The sequence below is a fragment of the Rhinopithecus roxellana genome, chromosome 10 (assembly GCF_007565055.1).
Source record: "Rhinopithecus roxellana isolate Shanxi Qingling chromosome 10, ASM756505v1, whole genome shotgun sequence".
NCBI classification, from domain to species: Eukaryota; Metazoa; Chordata; class Mammalia; order Primates; family Cercopithecidae; genus Rhinopithecus; species Rhinopithecus roxellana.
The window spans coordinates 53,493,931-53,514,981 of record NC_044558.1 but is presented as its reverse complement, the minus strand read 5'-3'; the positions used below and the strand labels follow the sequence as shown (position 1 = coordinate 53,514,981).

Below are 21,051 nucleotides of genomic sequence, written 5' to 3'. Positions count from 1 at the left end.
TGCTGTTTGCAGCTTTAATGTTGTATCAACGGTGGTAAGTCTCCCCATGCCTGCAGGAGCAGCTGCAGCTAATTATACCTACTGGGCCTATGTGCCTTTCCCGCCCTTAATTCGGGCAGTCACATGGATGGATAATCCTATTGAAGTATATGTTAATAATAGTGTGTCGGTACCTGGTCCCACAGATGATCGTTGCCCTGCCAAACCGGAGGAAGAAGGAATGATGATAAATATTTCCATTGGGTATCGTTATCCTCCTATTTGCCTAGGGAGAGCACCAGGATGTTTAATGCCTGCTATCCAAAATTGGTTGGTAGAAGTACCTACTCTCAATCCCACCTGTAAATTTACTTATCACATGGTAAGCGGAATGTCACTCAAACCACAGGTAAACTATTTACAAGACTTCTCTTATCAAAGATCATTAAAATTTAGGCCAAAAGGAAAACCTTGCCCCAAGGAGATTTCCATAGAAACAAGAGATTTAGTTTGGGAAGAATGTGTGGCCGATAGTGCTGTGATTTTACAAAACAATACATTTGGAACTGTTATAGATTGGGCACCTCGAGGTCAATTCTACCACGATTGCACAGGACAAACTCAATTCTGTCCCAGTGCACTAGTGAGTCCAACTGTTGATAGTGACTTAACAGAAAATTTAGACAAACATAAGCACAAAATATTACAGTCTTTCTACCCTTGGATATGGGGAGAAAAGGGAATCTCTACTCCAAGACCAAAAATAGTAAGTCCGGTTTTTGGTCCTGAATATCCAGAATTATGGAGGCTTACTGTAGCTTCATACCACCTTAGAATTTGGTCTGGGAACCAAACTATAGGAACAAGAGATTATAGGCCATTTTACTCTATCAACCTAAATTCCAGTCTAACAGTTCCTTTACAAAGTTGTGTAAAACCCCCTTATATGTTAGTCATAGGAAATATAGTTATTAAACAAGACTCCCAAACTATAACTTGTGAAAATTGCAGATTGTTTACTTGCATTGATTCGACTTTTGATTGGCAGCACCGTATTCTGCTAGTGAGAGCAAGAGAAGGCGTGTGGATCCCTGTGTCCATGGATCGACCATGGGAGGCCTCGCCATCCATTCATATTTTGACTGAAGTATTAAAAGGCATTTTAAATAGATCCAAAAGATTCATTTTTACTTTAATTGCAGTGATTATGGGATTAATTGCAGTCACATCTACAGCCGCTGTGGCAGGAGTCTCATTGCACTCTTCTGTTCACACAGTAAGCTTTGTTGACAATTGGCAAAAGAATTCCACAAGGTTGTGGAATTCACAATCTGGTATCGATCAAAAATTGGCTAATCAAATTAATGACCTTAGACAAACTGTCATTTGGATGGGAGATAGGCTCATGAGCTTGGAACATCGTTTCCAGTTACAGTGTGACTGGAATACGTCAGATTTTTGTATTACACCCCAAGTTTATAATGAGTCTAGACATCACTGGGACATGGTAAGACGCCATCTACAGGGAAGAGAAGATAATCTCACTTTAGACTTTTCTAAATTAAAAGAACAAATTTTTGAAGCCTCTCAGAGTCACTTAAATATTGTGCCTGGAGCTGAGGCGTTAGATCAAGTGGCAAAAAATCTTTATGGATTAAACCCCACGACTTGGATTAAGTCTATTGGGAACTCTACTGCAGTAAATTTTGGAAATATGTGTCTCTGTTTAATCGGTTTGTTTTTAGTGTGCCGGACCAGTCGAAGAATCCTGCGCCAAAATCGAGAGAACGAACAAGCCTTCATCGCCATGGCACATTTATATAGAGGGAAAGGGAGGGAGAATGTTGCAGGAAGTCAGGGACCTTGGACGGAGGGACTGGCTGAAGCCACAGCAGAAAAACATAAAATATGAAGATTTCATGGACATTTTATTAGTTCTCCAAAATTTATACTTTTGTAATTTCCTATATCTTTACTTTCATCTCTTAATCCCATCATCTTCTTTGTAAGCTGAGGAGGATATATGTCACCTCAGGACACTGTGATGATTGCCTTAACTGCACAAATTGTTTGTAGAGCACGTGTGTTTGAACAATACGAAAACTGGGCATCTTGAAAAAAGAACAGGATAATAGCGGTGTTCAGGAAACAAGGGAGGTAACCTTGAACTGGCCGCCGGTGAGCCGGACGGAACAGGGCCATATCTTTTCTCCTTTTGCACACAAATAGGAGAGATATCGCTGAATTCTTTTTCTCAGCAAGGAATATCCCTGAGAAAGAGAATGCGCTCTGAGGGTAGACCTATAAACGATCCCCTCGGAGGCGTGCCGCCTTTTACGGTTGAAGCCGAAGGGATGAAATAAGCCCCGGCCTCCTGTAGTGCTCCCAGGCTTATTAGGATGAAGAAATTCCCACCTAATAAATTTTGGTCAGTCAGGTTGTCTGCTCTCAAACCCTATTTCCTGATAAAATGTTATCAATGACTATGCGTGCCCAAAATTTCGTTGGCAATTTTAATTTTAATTTTAACACCATCCTGTGAACTCATCCTGCCTCCACTTGCTTTGTGATATTCTATTACCTTGTGAAGTATGTAATCTCGGTGTCGTGATAAAAATGGTGGTTTTGTTGAAAAGAAAAGGGGGAAATGTGGGGAAAAGAAAGAGAGATCAGCCTGTTACTGTGTCTATATAGAAGGAAGTAGACATAAGAGACTCCATTTAGTTCTGTATTTGAGATGCTGTTAATCTGTGACCCTACCCCCAACCTTGTCCTTGCAAGAGACATGTGCTGTGGTGACTTAAGGTTAAAAGGATTTTGGGCGGTGCAGAATGTGCTTTGTTAAACAAGTGCCTAAAGGCTGCTTATGGTTAAAGGTCATCACCATTCTCTTAAATCTCAAGAAAGAGAAAAAGAAAAACATTTGTCTCCTGCCCCTCGCTGGGCAATGGAACATCTCTGGGTAAAACCCTTTGTGTGCTTTGTTTACTGAGTAAGGAGAAAACCGCCTTTAGGAATAAGGTGGGGCTTGCTGGAGCAATACTGCTAAAAGGCTTATGGAGATGTTCGCATATGCATCTCAAGGCACAGCATTTTCCTTTAAACTTATTCATGTTACAAGGATTTTTGTTCATATGTCTTACTGCTGATTTCCTCCCTACAATGATCCTTTTTTTTTTTTTTTTGAGACGGAGTCTCACTCTGTGGCCCAGGCTGGAGTGCAGTGGCCGGATCTCAGCTCACTGCAAGCTCCACCTCCCGGGTTTACGCCATTCTCCTGCCTCAGCCTCCCGAGTAGCTGGGACTACAGGCGTCCGCCACCTCGCCCGGCTAGTTTTTTATATTTTTTAGTAGAGATGGGGTTTCACCGGGTTAGCCAGGATGGTCTCGATCTCCTGACCTCGTGATCCACCCGTCTCGGCCTCCCAAAGTGCTGGGATTACAGGCTTGAGCCACTGCGTCCGGCCCTACAATGATCCTATTGTCCAGCCACTCCCTTATCTTTTTGATGGTAAAGATAATTATCAATAAATACTAAGGGAACTCAGAGGCCGGTGCCGGTGTGGGTCCTCTGTAAGCACAGCACCGGTCCCCTGGGCCCCGCTTTTCTTTCTCTATACTTTGTCTCTGTGTCTTATTCCTTTTCTCAAGTCTCTCGTTCCACCTAACGAGAAACACCCACAAGTGTGGAGGGGCAGGCCACCCCTTCAGAACTTCTGACCTCGGGTGATCTGCTTGCCTTGGCCTCCCAAAGTGTTGTGATTATAGGTGTGAGCCACTGCACCTGACCTAAAAAAACTTTTATATGATCAAGTTATCATATTATTGTTAAGTTTTAGTTTGCTTAAGAAAAAAACATAAAATTTCTTTAAAAAATTAAGGTTATTACATCTGTGTGTCTCTCTGTTTCTGCTTTTAAAGCACTTGTGATACTGAGTTACAGGGCTTTGACTCCTAGGTCTAAAAAGGATGCCAAGTCCTGCTGAATTTTAAACACTGACAGCAATTAAAACCCCATCTTCAGTCCCAGTTGAAGATGTCAATCAAAATAAACTGCATTTCTGAGACACAGGGCCAGAAATTAAAGTTATTAAACTCCTCAAGGCCTAGGGACTATTGTGGAAGAGGTAGACATGTGAGATTGTAAAGGCCAATTTTAAGAGATAAAATGAGTTCAGTTTCTCTATAAATTAATCATCAATGTCAAAGGCACACTAATGCAAGACCAGCATATAGGCCCCTGTGTCAGATTAACAAGGTGTTCTCGAGGTGTTAACCAGCTCCTGAATAAAGGTTATAAAAGGCTTATGGAAGCTATATTTTATGGTAAAGATTAAAATTTTATAGATTGTTCATAAAATTTTGAAAAACAAATTTAATTGGCTTCATGCTGTTTTTATTAGGGCTTATTGTTTGGAAAATTAAGTCTCCTCTCTCAAAGAATGAAAGTTTTACCTTTTTTTTTTTTTAATCCTTGAGATATTACTTTGGTTAAATGAAATTACTTATTTTACAGTGATCTGTAATGGTACTTTGTGATATCAGGTGTTTTAAACTTTTGATATTGAACAAACTTTCCAAATCAAATTATAAATTATGGCCAGGTATGGTGGCTGACGTCTGTAATCCCAGTACTTTGGGAGGCCAAGGTGGGTGGATCACCTGAGGTCAGGAGTTCAAGACTAGACTGGCCAACATGGCGAAACCTGGTCTCTACTAAAAAAATACAAAAATTAGCTGGGTGTGGTGGTGCATGGCTGTAGTCACAGCTACTCTGGAAGCTGCAGCAAGAGAATTGCTTGAGCCTGTTAGGTGGAGGTTGCAGTGAGCCAAGATCATGCCACTGTACTCCAGCCTGGGCAACAGGGCAAGACTCCATATCACAAAAAAAGTAATTATAAATTATATATTTTTCTGACCTAATTAATCCTTTAAGATTTAGGTTCCCTAAAGTCCAAAAATGACATATTTTGCTTATTTGGCGTAAAATTGTACAGGAAATATTGTCAGATATAAAGTGTTGTTTGGTTTTCCTTAGGCTGTATTTCTATAAATATGTTATTAGCATGTGTCCCCAAATTATGGGAAACTCCTATAATTCTGATAGCTTAATGTACATTATCAGCAATAATTATAATTGTTATGTTAAATTATTGTGTGCCACAGAGGTAAAAAATTTCCTTGTCTTTGGCTATGGCTGCCCTAAAACTTTTTGTCATCCATGAACAATTGTCTTTAGAAGGTGGTTTTATAATCAACTATAAAACTCTAACAGGTGCTTTTGAATGCAGGTTTCTGATAACTTTGATGATTGTGACATCAGAATAGAGGAATAACTTTCAGGACTCATGGAGAGCTGAAATATTTCTGAATATCAAGCAGAAGAGAAATTAACTACATGGACTAAAATAATAGAAGTCTGAAGTGATCTTTTAAATTTTTTGCTAAAAACATTGCTGATCTTTTGTTTCATTTTTCAGAGTCAAAAGTTTTCAAGAAAACTTTTAAGCTATTTACAGCTTTTAATGGTCGAGTAAAATACACTCCTGTGAACACAATTTGGAGCATATTCATTTCTTTCTACCTGATTTCTACAGAATTTAGAAACTATTTGTGAGTATTCTTAACTTATGACAATACAGTTATTTGCATAAGTGCAATAAGAATCTGTTTTCATTTGTAACATGTCACAGTTAAAGAAACTGGTTATTTTACCAAGGCTTTGACTGGAATTGTGTGCTTTCCTTTAAGGAATCAAACTTGATTTATGGAGCCAATAAAAGTCCCTTGGAAATACAGGCCTCACACCTTTGTCTACACAGTCCCTGTACAGGGTTACTGACCTGTGGTAAGTAAAGAATGTCACTTTCTGACAGGCTCAGGGGCCCTAAGTTTGTCTTAAAACCTCAAGAGGAGAGGAATTCACCTAACTCATAGGTATTTGATGGTACAAATCTATGGCTGGGCTTGGCTTTAAAAATATCTTATCTGAAATTCCTCCTATGGAACAAAGTTCCATCAAAGCCAATTTAAAAGGCTATGTAAAAAAAAAAAAAAAAATGGACTGCATTGTATACAAATAATCAGGCCAAGTATAATAAAGCAAACCAGTCCTACCATGATTTGTCTTTAGTAAAAATGCGAAACTGGAAAGAGAAAAACATATGTTTCAAAAACTACAGTAACCTGTTGTTAGATTCTAGTCTTACCTAATGTTTTTCAATTTTTATTATTTCCTACAATTTGGACAAATTTTTCTTGGCTATAAGCCTGCAAAATAATGTTTTCAATTTTTTTCCTTCTTTTTCCCCCAATTTTTTATAATTTGGGGTCACCAAAAACTAAGCTGTATTTTCATAAAACCCTGTAAACTGAAGCTAGACAACTTAAACTTCAGAAGAAAGTAATAGTAATTTATTTACATACATAAGGCACTTTCATACCTGCCTACTGATGTATGGACTTCAGAGTAATGTGGACTATATTGATTTTCCAGGATTGTTTCTTTGTTTGTTGTTGTTTTCTTCCTTCCTCCTCCTATTTTCTCTTTATAGGACATGAGACTTCACACCCTGCTAAAAATGAACTTTCCTAATAGCTCGGGACCTACCTGTCTAGGAATAAACCATCCTAGCCATGAGAGATCAAACAAAACCTCAAACCAGAGACTCATTTTCTTTTAAAATGCTTTCTAGAAAAGATTTTTAAAAAGAAAAGGGGGTAAATGTAAAAGGAAAATAAATCTCAGGGGCCCCCAAAATCACTAAGCTAAAGGGAAAAGTCAAGCTGGGAACTGCTTAGGGCTGTTAAAGCAAACTAAATATGACCTGAGAAGGTCTCCATACTTCTATATTGGAGTCCTTCTGCTTGAACTGTAACTTAGCTTAATAATCAGACAAAATTGAAAACCTAACTTAATAGTATGCACCTGTAACAATAGCTGAGTGTTGGCCCATCTCAGTAGCTATACTTCAACCACTCATAGACTGCTCAGTGTTCAAATGGTGTTAAATAAGGCAAATGCAGAGCTGTAACCAGTCTCACTGTTTCTGTACCTCCCTTCCAATTTCTGTACGTCACTTTAACTTTTTGTCTATAAATTTGTTCTGACCATGAGGCACCCCTGGAGTCTCTGTGAATCTGCTGTGATATTGGGGGCTGCCTGATTTGTGAATCCCTCATTTCTCAATTAAACTCCTTTAAATTTAATTTGGCTGAAGTTTTTCTTTCATCAGATGGTGTCAGAAGCGGGATCTGAAGTGGAGCTTCTAGTGATCCCCAGGAGCACCAAGTGAACACGCAAGGTGACTGCAGGACCCACTTGTGTCCATTGATCTCTCAGAGTGGCTGGGGATTGTGAGTAAGCTTCCTCTTGGATTTCAGAGTTCCACGGATTTGTGTTTTGAGCTCTCCAAGTTCCTCTGAGCAACTATCTGATTCAAACTGGGTTTGGAGTCACAACAGAAACTGGACTGCAGCTGGGCACGGTGGCTCACGTCTGTAATCCCAGCACTTTGGGAGGCCGAGGTGGGAGGATCACAAGGTCAGGAGATCGAGACCACAGTGAAACCCCGTCTCTACTAAAAATACAAAAAAAATATTAGCTGGGCGTGGTGGCGGGCGCCTGTAGTCCCAGATACTCAGGAGGCTGAGGCAGGAGAATGGTGTAGACCCGGGAGGTGGAGCTTGCAGTGAGCCGAGATCGCGCCACTGCACTCCAGCCTAGGGGATAGAGCGAGACTCCGTCTCAAAAAAAAAAAAAAAAAAAAAGAAACTGGACTGGGTCCAGGAATGGATTTGATCCAGTAATGAACTGGCTTGGATCCAGTTAGAGGTGTCTTACATCTGAATGGGTCAGAAAGGAACTGGTAGTAAGCAGTAACATTTCAGGGATTACAAAATTTGGCTTTGGAAACTTCACAGGGATTTTTGTGTTCTACCCTTTTGTTTCATTTCTCTTGCATGCTTAGGTAGGAAAAATTATTGGCTAAGTTGATCAAGAGAACCTGAGAGTAAAGCCAATATTTTTGGTAAAAATGTGATCCTTAATTTGTGGAAAACTGAGTTCCTTCTAGCTTATACTTTAGGCCTGGGAGGCAGCGAAGTCTTACAGAAACAGCAAAATCTTGCTAAAGATAACTTACAGTGGAGCATTCTGAATGAACAGCAATGCATTTAAAAATGAAGGCTCTTGGCCAGGAGCGGTGGCTCATGCCTGTATTCTCAGCACTTTGGGAGGCTGAGGTGGGCGGATCACCAGGTTAGGAGATCCAGACCATCCTGGCCAACATGGTGAAACCCTGTCTCTACTAAAAATACAAAAATTAGCTGGGCGTGGTGGCATATGCCTATAATTCCAGCTACTTAGGAGCCTGAGGCAGCAGAATTGCTTGAACCAGGGAGTCAGAGGTTGCGGTGAGCCGAGATTGCAGCCAAGATCACGCCACTGCACTCCAACCTGGCAACAGAGTGAGACTGTCTTAAAAAAAAAAAAAAAAAAAAAAAAAAAGGCTCTCGGTAAAGTCCCCTTTGGTTGAGAACAAATTTGGCACCACAGGATGTCAACTGCTATTCCCATTGGAATAATCTGCCTTGCACTCTTTGCTGACAACTGTGGGTGACAGGATTCGGCATATAGAGGATCGTGGGACATGGGGAGCTTTTTCCTTCCCCAAAAGGGGAAAGTTGAGAGCTGACGGGACTGCTGGAAAAAAAATAAATCCCTTCATGACAGCAGCTGCAGCCACCTGAGCTTTTCAGTGTGGGTCTTTCTCTGGGCTCCCTGAGCATTTCGCCTTCCCCACCCTGCCACAGGCAATGCTTTTTTTTTTTTCTCTCTCTCTCTCTCTCTCAATCTCTCTCTCTTTCTCTCTCCTTTCCCTTTTTTATCTTTTCTGTTACTCAGGACAAACATTTTGCCCAGAGAACATGTGTTGAAACTCCTAGTCGGAGGTTGGATTAGAGATGAAGGGGCCCATGTGAGCAAATTTAAGCCTTGCCAGTTTGATATTGGGTGCTAAGCAGAGTGGCCAATGTCTATATTTTATTACATGTATTTTACTATGGTCAGAACCAAAAAAGATAATTTCCTTTATGATGAAGCTTGGTCCCTAGTGTGATGATGCGCAAGCTGGGTCGTTGGGGCAAAGGAAAGGGAACCCAGAAGCCTGGCATGCAGACAAAAGGGTAAGAATTTCTTTTTTCTTTTTTCTTTTTTTTTTTGAGTTGAAGTCTTGCTTTGTCACGAGGGCAGTGGCACGATCTCGGCTCACTGCAACCTCTGTCTCCCAGGTTCAAGCGATTCTCCTGCCTCAGCCCCCTGAGTAGCTGGGAGTAGTACAGGCATGTGCCACCACACCCGGCTAAATTTTGTATTTGTAGTAGAGACGGGGTTTCACTATGTTGGCCAGGTTGGTCTTGAACTCCTGACCTCATGATCTGCCCACCTCGACCTCCCAAAGTGCTGAGATTACAGGCATGAGGTAATCCGGCCAAGGGTAAGAATTTCTTACCAGATTTCTGGTTTCTCTCTGTCTGTGTAAACAGTTGAATGAATGGTAAAAGTCACTGTTTACTCTTCTGTAAAGTCGTGATTAATGCAAAAAAAAAAAAAAAAAAAAACAATTCTGAGGCCAGTCTCAAACTGATGTATTTGTGCTATGAATTTGTTTTTCTGTGTCGAAGGGTACCTTAGGATAAAACATGGGCTTAGGACCCCATAAACTCGCTGCCCAAGATGACCCAGCAAACTGGTTAATAACAAACTTTCTTGCATGTCCCTGAAACAAACAAACAACTGAATGGGGTCTCCATCTTGTACTCCACCTTAGGTGCTTGACCTTGTAACCACGTGGCAGTACTTCCTCTTGGTCTCTGCCTTCCAGGGAACAGGGATTTTAGGGTTTATGTCATAGGTTGCTCTAAAAATTATCTAGAGTAGTTAAAAGATTCTGCAAGCTCAAAATTAACTACTCTAGACTTCTTCTGGGAAAGCCAACAGAGACTACCCTGTGCTGTAGCTCAGTAGCTAGTGTTTTGGCATTTCACACTGGCAGTCCAGGTTTGATTCCCTGTTTAGGAAGTAAGTCCTTTCTGGTTTAATATCTGCATAACCTTGTCTAGTCTCTTCTCCTCCATGGACTATCTTAAATTTTCCTTTCTCTGGTCAAGTGCAGTGGCTCATGCCTGTAATCCCAGCACTTTGGGAGGCCAAGGTGAGTTGATCATGAGGTCAGGAGTTTGAGACCATCCTGGCCAACATGGTGAAACCTTGTCTCTACTAAAAATACAAAAAGTAGCCGGGCGCGGTGGCTCACGCCTGTAATCCCAGCGCTTTGGGAGGCCAAGACGGGTGGATCACAAGGTCAGGAGATCGAGACCATCCTGGCTAACATGGTGAAACCCCGTCTCTACTAAAAATGCAAAAAAAATTAGCTGGGCGTGGTAGCGGGCTCCTGTAGTCCCAGCTACTCGGGAGGCTGAGGCAGGAGAATGGTGTGAACCCAGGAGGAGGAGCCTGCAGTGAGCCGAGATAGCGCCACTGCACTCCAGCCTGGGTGACAGAGCAAGACTCTGTCTCAAAAAAAAAAAAAAAAAAAAAACAGGCCGGGCGCGGTGGCTCAAGCCTGTAATCCCAGCACTTTGGGAGGCCGAGACGGGCGGATCACGAGGTCAGGAGATTGAGACCATCCTGGCTAACATGGTGAAACCCCGTCTCTACTAAAAATACAAAAAAAAAACTAGCCGGGCGAGGTGGCGGGCGCCTGTAGTCCTAGCTACTCGGGAGGCTGAGGCAGGAGAATGGCGTGAACCCGGGAGGCGGAGCTTGCAGTGAGCTGAGATCCAGCCACTGCACTCCAGCCTGGGCGACAGAGCAAGACTCCGTCTCAAAAAAAAAAAAAAAAAAAAAACAAAAATTAGCTGGACATGGTGGCACACACCAATAGTCCCAGCTACTCGGGAAGCGGAGGCAGGAGAATCTCTTGAACTCAGGAGGCAGAGGTTGCAGTGAGCCAGGATCGTGCCACCGCACTGCAGCCAAGTGACAGAATGAGACTCCTCCTCAAACAAATTTTCCTTTCTCTGAGCACTTGGGAGGTTACCTCTGGTAAGTTTCAAAAGCCAGAAATATTGGCCATTTAGCCTGGCTAAAATTAGGTAATAGGAAATTTTAAATGGATTTCATTAAAAAGTGCTATGATTAAAAGTCATCTTAATTAAAAGTGGATATTCAACCTCTTTCCTGGCCCTGTTTTTCCAAGGGCTCCACCCTAAAGCCAATAACCAATTAAGAAACTTAAAAACTGGCAAATGAAAAATCTTACAACTACTGTAGTAATCTTCTGTCTGTCTGTCTTTCTGTGTAACTATATATGTGTTGTGTGTAATGTTTATATAAAAGAGCTTTAATTAGTTGGCTTAAACAAAAATAAACTCTTAAAAGCAAAATAGCTAGTCCTGGTGTCTGAGTGATTCTCAGGGCCCAGCAAAGGGACCAAGTCTCTAGAGCCCTGAAGACAAGGGGTAACACACCAAAATATGGACTCATTTTCCACTCCACCTTCATTGGCCGAGCAGCTGCCAAGAACAAAGGCCACATCTCCCGATACCTGGCAAACAAATGCAGTATTGCCTCATGAATCGATTGCTTCTCTGAGGTGCCCACGAGTGTATTTGGGGAGAGGCTTTGAGAACAAGTTGAAGAGCGACTGTCCTTCTATGAGACCGGATACAATGAAAGAATCTGGATGTCATGAAGGAAGAAATGGTTCAGGCAGAGGAAGTGGCTGCTGAGATTACTAGGAAGCTAGAGAAACAGGAGAAGAAATGCTTAAAGAAGGAAAAGAAATGGCTGGTTGCACTTGCCCTCATATCTTCAGAAAACAGCAGTAGTACTCCAGAGGAGTGTGAAGGGACGAGTGAAAAACCCAAAAAGAAGAAAAAGCAAAAGCCCCAGGAGGTTCCTCAGGAGAATGGAATGGAAGGCCCATCTATCTCTTTCTCCAAACCCAAGAAAAAGAAATCTTTTTCCAAGGAGGAGTTGATGAGTAGTGATCTTGAAGAGACCGCTGGCAGCACCAGTCTTCCCAAGAGGAAGAAGTCTTCACCCAAGGAGGAAACAGTTAATGACCCCGAAGAGGCAGGCCACAGAAGTGGCTCCAAGAAAAAGAGGAAATTCTCCAAAGAGGAGCCAGTCAGCAGTGGGCCTGAAGAGGCAGCTGGCAAGAGCAGCTCTCCAAGAAGAAGAAAAAGTTCCATAAAGCATCCCAGGAAGATTAGAATGCAAACGGACATTCTCTGGGAGGTAGGGCATACCATAGCCCAAGGTGACATCTCCCAACCTGTGCCCTGTTCCCCAATAAAAACAAATTCACACACACACACACACACACAAAGCAAAATAAAAACAGTGATGCCTTCTAGTTCATGTGACTTCAGTAATCTTTGGCAAATAAAAATAGCTTTAAAGATTATTGATAAAAACATTTTGTCTAAATTATGCAGGTCAGATATTAGGTTTGCTAAAGGCTTTAAGGTCATAAACTGCTTTGACTTTTGAAAACTGTTCAATTTATTTTGAAGACATTAAATTCTAAGTAAGGCATGGGGATGTATGGAATCAGCCATGCCCTCTAGCTATGCAAAGAAGGTTATAAAGAAAAGAGATTTTATATAAAAAAGGATGTTGTATGGTAAATTCTTGTCCTAAAGTAAAAGGACTGGTTGTTTAAAAGAGGGATGTTTAGATCAAGTCATAAAGTCTAAACATGTTGTACATGGTCTGTGTAAGTCGTGAAAGAATTTAAGAAAAGAAATTTATGCCAAAAATGTTGTACAATTTAAAGGTGATTAGGCCTCCTAAATACTTCATAAAATGCTGCTGTGACTCAACTGTACAGCTTGCCTGCTTTACAGCTAGGTAAGGTCTGGGACACATGGAGTTAGACACTGGAAAGAGTCAGACCTTATTTGCATTTCTCTCTGGGTCCTAGGCTCCACATCTAGTACATAATTAAAATCCCTTACTTACCAAGGTTTTCACCAAGAGTAAAAGTCACTAAGAGTTAACATTGGAACATGTAATTGAGACTACTGAAAAAATAAGTTTACATACAAGATGTGTAAGAGAATAAAATGTGTTTTTGTAAGAGATTATAAGAAAGTATGGGAATGTAAATTTTTGCCTAAGTTAGAGGGTTAAAGGATTGTTTTAAGTTAAATAAAGCTAAAGGTTTGAACAAGTTGTGAAAGGTTTATAAAAATTAATTATAAGAGATTCTATGTGTGAACATATTGGCTAAAGTTAAACTGGCATTATTTAGTTTTTTCCCCCATAAATTGGACATTGGAATAGAAGCACAACAGAGTTTGCTTAGAACACTGTTCTGCTCTGAGAAAAAAAATATTGTAAAGCATTATAAAATGATTATATAAATCTTACCTTATGGCCAAACTAATTAAAACTGAATAGATTTATAAAATGTTATTAAAACTAGCTTTAACATTAAAAATACACTAATGGAAACATAAAATTTGATTTTCTACTTTAAAAATGATTTTATGGCCAGTCGCGGTGGCTCAAGCCTGTAATCCCAGCACTTTGGGAGGCTGAGACGGGCGGATCACGAGGTCAGGAGATCGAGACCATCCTGGCTAACACAGTGAAACCCCGTCTCTACTAAAAAATACAAAAAACTAGCCAGGTGACGTGGCGGGCGCCTGTAGTCCCAGCTACTCGGGAGGCTGAGGCAGGAGAATGGTGTAAACCCGGGAGGCGGAGCTTGCAGTAAGCTGAGATCCAGCCACTGCACTCCAGCCTGGGTGACAGAGTGAGACTCCATCTCAAAAAAAAAATGATTTTATGTAATATTAAAAGACAGTGAAAGGTTTTTGTTTACTTTTTAAGTAAACTACAAAAGGAAAAAGCAGGGGAAAGGAAAGAAAGGAGACAGAATCAGTTGTCCTCATGCTATCTTCATCTTCATTGGGTCTTGTTTGGAAAGCTGAGTCTCCTCTTTATCAGAATAATGTTTTTTCCTCAAAAAAAAAATTTTTTTTGAGACAGAGTCTCACTGCAGTGCAGTGATGTGGTCTTGGCTCACTCCAACCTCCACCTCCCAGGTTCAAGTGATTCTCCTGCCTCAGCCTGCCGAGTAGCTGGGGCTACAGGCACCCACCACCATGCATGGCTAATTTTTGTATTTTTAGTACAGGCAGAGTTTCACCATGTTGGCCAGGCTGGTCTTGAACTCCTGACCTCAACTGATCCAAAGTGGTGGGCCTCACCAAAGTGGTGGGATTACAGGCATGAGCCATGATGCCTGGCCTAAAAAAATTTTGAGTTATCATTTTGGCTAAATGAGTGACTTATGGTAACCTGAGATTCTATTTTGTAATATCCAATGTTTTAAACCTTTGGTATTTAACAAACCTTTCAAAATCAAGCTCTAGAGTATCATGCTAAATCAGCGAACATTAAAATTGTTTAAATATGCAATTTGAATGAACTCCATGGTCTCAGTCAAATTACCTATGATAACCCATTAGTTATCAGTGCTATGCACCTAAATTGGAAAACAACTGGTATCCAAGAGGACATATGTCTAATGTTTTTTTTTTTTTTTTTTTTTTTTTTTTTTTTTTTTTTTTTTGAGACGGAGTCTCGCTCTGTCGCCCAGGCTGGAGTGCAGTGGCCGGATCTCAGCTCACTGCAAGCTCCGCCTCCCGGGTTTACGCCATTCTCCTGCCTCAGCCTCCCAAGTAGCTGGGACTACAGGCACCCGCCAACTCGCCCGGCTAGTTTTTTGTATTTTTTAGTAGAGACGGGGTTTCGCCGTGTTAGCCAGGATGGTCTCGATCTCCTGACCTCGCGATCCACCCGTCTCGGCCTCCCAAAGTGCTGGGATTACAGGCTTGAGCCACCGCGCCCGGCCCATATGTCTAATGTTAAGCATGGTCTCATGAAGAATCGGGACATGCCTTGTCCTTCCTAAATCCTTAAAGCTTTTGCTATTAAAGGTTCTTCATTCCATGACTGGTCATGGAAAATATAAAATAATCCAAATTGAATATATTGATGTGGTGACTTATAAATTGCGGAAATAGTTTAAAACCAATGTTTGGTTCCATATTCCCGGGAAGACGATTAAAGCCTCAGGTACATTTGGCTACCTGATGGGCCATTTAAACATTTATAAAGGAATTTCATTCAATTGTCATTTTTTTTTTTTTTTTTTGAGACGGCGTCTCGCTCTGTCACCCAGGCTGGAGTGCAGTGGCAGGATCTCAGCTCACTGCAAGCTCCGCCTCCCGGGTTTATGCCATTCTCCTGCCTCAGCCTCCCGAGTATCTGGGACTACAGGCGCCCGCCATCTCGCCCGGCTAGTTTTTTGTAATTTTTAGTAGAGACGGGGTTTCACCGTGTAGACCAGGATGGTCTCGATCTCCTGACCTCGTGATCCACCTGTCTCGGCCTCCCAAAGTGCTGGGATTACAGGCTTGAGCCACTGCGCCCAGCCTCAATTGTCATTTTCAATGCATGTTTTCTGGTGTATAAAAGCTTTTCCGTGCAAGAGGACTGATGTTATAGCAGTAGATTATTATGCTACAGTGTATTTTACCAGGTAAAGAAAGTTTTTTATGGGTCACTGAGGACAATCCCTTCATAGTCTAGAACCCGAAGACTGGATCTTCTGAGAACATCAGAGAAAGACCGTCCTTACCATCCACACCACAGAAAAACTTTGGAGCCTGGAACCTTGGGTTTATAATCTCACAACTGAGAAGGGTCCCTCACACTCCTGGAACTGTACACCTCTTGGAACCCTTAAGGCAAAACTAATCAGGAAAGTTTCTCCCCAGAAGAAGATGGCATCTTTGATATGAACAGCTTTTCTGAAAGATCACAGATCAAAACTTCTATCATCATGAGACTCTTATCTTTGAATATGTTTTCCTTGTTTATGCCTCTATGAACAATAGAAATGAAAAGGGGGTCCATTATGTGCTCTTATAGGGTACGCTTTTCTTTGTGAAGGATTTTGCAGCCAGCCTTATACATGAATAACTTTAATAGACAAAAGATGAAGGCCCAGTGTAGGTGAGAAACTTTAGTGATACATACGTTGCCTCAAAATCAGTCAAAACTCCTCTTAACCGACATCATGGATTAAAGAGAACATTGACAGGAGGCCTTCACTCTTCTAGAAGGACATCATTTGTTTGGTCCTTTTTCCATGGCTTAGAATAAAAGAGGCAATAATTAGAAATGTCTCACTCATAATAGGCTCTATAGCAAACTTTACTTTAAAGTCTGTTGTTACACAACAGACTTTAAATTCTCTTGTGAAAGTTATGCTAAATAATAGAATTGGCTAAACAGAAAAGTACGTGTGCAGCTGCTGACATTTGTGGCCTATGGAGAAATATATCAAGTGTAAATTATAAAAATTCAGTTGTAGGGGATTAACGAAAAGACCACTTAGTCAAGTGAGTAGACTCTAGATAGTTCATTCTTTAATCTATTTAATTTTAGGTGGTTTGGTTTATGGGGGCCCTGGGTAAGGAGCATACTCCAAACTCTTGGTATTATCCTCCCCATAGTCATACTAACAGTCTCCCTGGTATGCTGTATTCTCTTAAAAGTTTTAAATGTTTGCATGCAGCTATCTCTAGAATGTCAAATGGTCTCTCTTCAACTGGAATGACAAAAGCTGAAAGAAATGTGCAACCATGAGGATACCATAACATATGAATGACACGCTGAGACTGGAAACCTAAAACGATGGTAACTGAGAGTGGTGCTAAGGCCCTAAGTTTTGGTCACACTCTCACCTAAGTGAGAACCTGGCCAGAAAAGGGGAATTTTTTTAAACAAAATTATGGGAGGCCATTATTTTGGACTGAGCTCATGCACTAGGCCCTAACAAACCAAATGAAACTAAAATGGAGTCACTTGTGCTAAATGTGACATAATCAAACTAAGGCTTTAAGAAAACACATAGATCCTAGAAAAGATCAGGTTTTGTTTTTCTCCTGTAAACAGATGTTCCAACATAAGGAGATACCCTCTGCTCAGTGCTTATTCTCTCCTTGCAAAACCCACTGTTCTACTGTTTCCCAGTGGGTTTCAAAACCATATAAGTACATTTACAACAGTGATAGTAACATCAATGACTAAGGTTTTGGTCAATCTCTCAAAATTGAGAAAATGACCAAAATGGGAGAATTGTTAAAGCAAACTAAATACGGCCTGAGAAGGACTCCGTACTTCATATTTGAGACCTTGTGGACGAACTGTAACTTAGCTTAATAGTCAGACAAAATTGAAAACCTAACTTAATAGTATGCGCCCATAACAATAGCCGAGTGTTGGCCAATCCCAGCAGCCATACTTCAACCACTCATAGACTGCTGAGTGTTCAAACTGCGTTCAAGTAAGGCAAACACGGAGCTATAACCAATCTTACTGTTTCTGTACCTCACTTCCGATTCCTGTATGTCACTTTAACTTTTTTGTGTATAAATTTGTTCTGACCACGAGGCACTCCTGAAGTCTGTGAACCTGCTCTGATTCTGGGGGCTGCCTGACTTACGAATACTTCATTGCTCAATTAAGCTCCTTTAAATTTAATTCGGCTGCAGTTTTTCTTTTATTAGGGCAAAACTGCCTCCCATTCTATTCAAAGTCACCCCTCTGCTCACTGAGATAAATGTACATCTGATTGCCTCCTTCAGAGAGGCTAATCAGAAACTCAAGAATACAACCATTTGTCTCTTATTTACTTATGACCTGGAAGCCCCTTCCCTGCTTTGAGTTGCCCAGCCTTTCCAGACTGAACCAAAGTTCATCTTACATATGTTAATGATGTCTCATGTGTCCCTAAATGTATAAAACCAAGCTGTGCTCTGACTACTTTGGGCACATGTTGTCAGGACCTCCTCAGGTTGTGCCACAGGCACGCGTCCCCAACCTTGGCAAAATAAACTTCCTAAATTAACTGAGACCTGTCTCAGATTTTCAGGGTTCACACTTTTCACATTCCTATTATACAAGGCTGTATGTAACAGATGTTGCTTTTTTACAAATTATATTTTACATAATACATTTACAATTTTACGTTGTCTACATCGTAAGCACACAACAGGTGCTTATTAGTGGCGGAGCAGTGTAAACAATACCTGCTTATTTTTGAGTGTGATACAGCCTAGTGGACCTGTATATGTGTTTATAAGTTTAAGGTAACATGTTTACTTACAAATTGCTCCTTCTCACCCCATCTAACACATCTCAGAAAATAATTCAGGATGATAGAATATATTACATTACTCTGAATTTACACATCATATCACCTTATAATTTATTTATTAATTACACTTATTACAATGTCCTTAAGATAAATTCCTAGCAGTGGGATTTTTAAATGAAAGGATTATATACATATTAAATTTGGATAGTTAATCCTAAATTGTCCTCCAGAAAGGTTATACCAATTTACACTCTTGCCAAGTATTGCCACCATATTTTTAAGGTTGCCAAGTATTCTTTCATGTAGATGTACCATAATTAAAATGCTTTAAAAGTGCCTGTCCAGGCCAAGCACAGTGGCTCAAGCCTGTAATCCCAACACTTTGGGAGGCCGAGGTGGGCGGGTCACAAAGTCAGGAGTTCGAGACCAGCCTGGCCAACACAGTGAAACCCAGTCTCCACTAAAAATACAAAAAATTAGCTGGGCATGGTGATGGACACCTGTAATCCCAGCTACTCGGGAGGCTGAGGCAGGAGAATCACTTGAACCCGGGAGGCGGAGGTTGCATTGAGCTGAGATGGCGACACTGCACTCCAGCCAGGGTGACAGTGCTAGACTCCGTCTCAAAAAAAAAAAGTGCCTGCCCTCCTTTTTCTCTTTCTCTCCCTCTTCCTCTCCTTCTCCTTCTGTTCTCCTCCTTCTTCTTCTTCTTTGTCATTATCGTCATCAGACAGGTAATGTGTCAACGTTGTAAAAAGGTGGCACATCTCATATTTGTGCATGAACACCCAATCATCATGGGTATGACCCACAAAAGGATTGTGTGTGCTATTATTATTGCTGTTATTACTAGATATTTTCACTTTTTTGCTAATATTATATCATATTATTGATGTTTTCTTGGCACTTTTTCCATTTTCTTTTCTCTTTTTGAGAGAGGTTTTCACTCTGTTGCACAGGTTTGAGTACAGTGGCATGATCACAGCTCACTGCAGCCTCAAACTCCTGGGCTCAGGCAATCCTCCTGCCACAGCCTCCTGAGTATCTAGGACTACAGCAGTGTGCCATCATGCCTGGCTAATTTAAAAAAATTTTTTTTTTTTTTTTTTTTTTTTGAGACGGAGTCTCGCTGTGTCGCCCAGGCTGGAGTGCAGTGGCGCGATCTCGGCTCACTGCAAGCTCCGCCTCCCGGGTTCCCGCCATTCTCCCGCCTCAGTCTCCGAGTAGCTGGGACTACAGGCGCCCGCCACCGCGAAAAATTTTTTGTAGAGACAGACTCTTGTTATGTTGCCCATGCTGCTCTCAAAGTCCTGGCTTTCAGTGGTCGTCCCACCTTGGCCTCCCAAAGCACCATCTTCTTTTTTATTAAAAAATATGGCTGGGCGAGGTGGCTCACGCCTGTAATCACAGCACTTTGGGAGGCCAAGGCAGGTGGACTGCTTGAGCCCAGAAGTTTGAGACCAGCCTGGACAACATGGTGAAACCCCGTTTCCACACATAAACACAAATCCCCAAAAATTAGCCGGGTGGGGTGATGCACGCCTGTAGTCCCAGCTTCTCAGGAAGCTGAGGTGGGAGGATCTCTTTAAGCTCTGGAGGCCGAGGCTGCAGTGAGCCGAGATCACGCCACTGCACTTCAGCCTGGATGACAGAGCGAGACTCTGTTTCTTTAAAAACAAACAAACAAACAAACGAACAAAAAACTGGACATGGTGGCTCACGCCTGTAATCCCAGCACTTTGGCAGGCCGAGGCAGGTGGATCACCTGAGGTCAGGAGTTTGAGACCAGCCTGGCCAACGTGGTGAAACCCCATCTCTACTAAAAATACAAAAAAATTAGCCAGGTGTGGTGGCAGGCCCCTGTAGTCCCAGCTACTTGGGAGGCTGAGGCAGTAGAATCACTTGAACCCAGGTGGCGGAGGTTGCAGTGTGCCAAGATCGCGCCACTGCACTCCAGCCTGGGTGACAAAGGCAAAACTCCACCTCAAAAAAAAAAAAAAAAAAAAAAAAAGTGGGGCTCATGCCTGTAATCCCAACACTTGGGGAGGTAAAGGCAGGAGGATACCTTGAGCCCAGAAGTTTGATATCAGCCTAGGCAAAATAGGAAAATCCTTTCTCTATTAGAAAACAAGCAAACAAACAAATAAAACAGTACTTGTCTCTTTTTTGTTTGTTTGTTTGTTTTGTGAGACAGAGTCCCAGTTGCTTGGGAGGCTGAGGCACAAGAATCACTTGAATCCGGGAGGTGGAGGTTGCAGTAAGCCTAGATCGCACCACTGCACTCCAGCCTGGGCGACAGAGCGAGACTCTGTTTCAAAACAACAACAACAACAACAAAGACCAAAAAACAAAAACAAAGAGTATCCTTTGTGAAGCTGTGAAAAGTATTAACTTTGTTAAATCTCAACCCTTTAGTGAACATCTTTTGAAAATTCTGTCTAACAAAATGGGAAGTATGCATAAAGTGCTTTTGCTCCCTACCAAAGTCTGGTTGTTTGGAAGAAAAGCCCTTGTGTTATTTAGACATAAGCTGAACTAGCCAATTTTTTTCAGTGAACACATTTTTTACTTGAAAGTATAATGAACCATGTTTATTGAGTCTTGAGTATTTGGCAGACAGTTTTACAAAAATAAACAAAGTAAGCCTGTCACTTCAAGGAAAACAACTTAACATTATTTGTTGGCAATGATAAAGTTAGAACTTTCAAGCCAAAAATAGAATTTTGTACCTGCCACCCGAGCTTGACAGTTTCTCAATACTTCAAGACTTTTCTGATGAGATTGGTAGTGATATTCATTAATGTTATTTTTTTTTTTTTTTTTT

General features: G+C 41.4%; 2 pseudogenes across 1 annotated transcript; one reads left to right on the top strand and one right to left on the bottom strand.

Annotated features, from left to right (window-relative positions):
- The first annotated feature begins 11,440 nt into the window (after positions 1-11,440).
- Positions 11,441-12,258, top strand: LOC104682348 (annotated as a pseudogene). The gene has a single exon (XR_750682.2). The product of XR_750682.2 is annotated as a nucleolar protein 56-like (transcript).
- Positions 12,259-18,951: 6,693 nt separating this feature from the next.
- Positions 18,952-19,047, bottom strand: LOC115900216 (annotated as a pseudogene).
- Between the last annotated feature and the right edge of the window lie 2,004 nt (positions 19,048-21,051).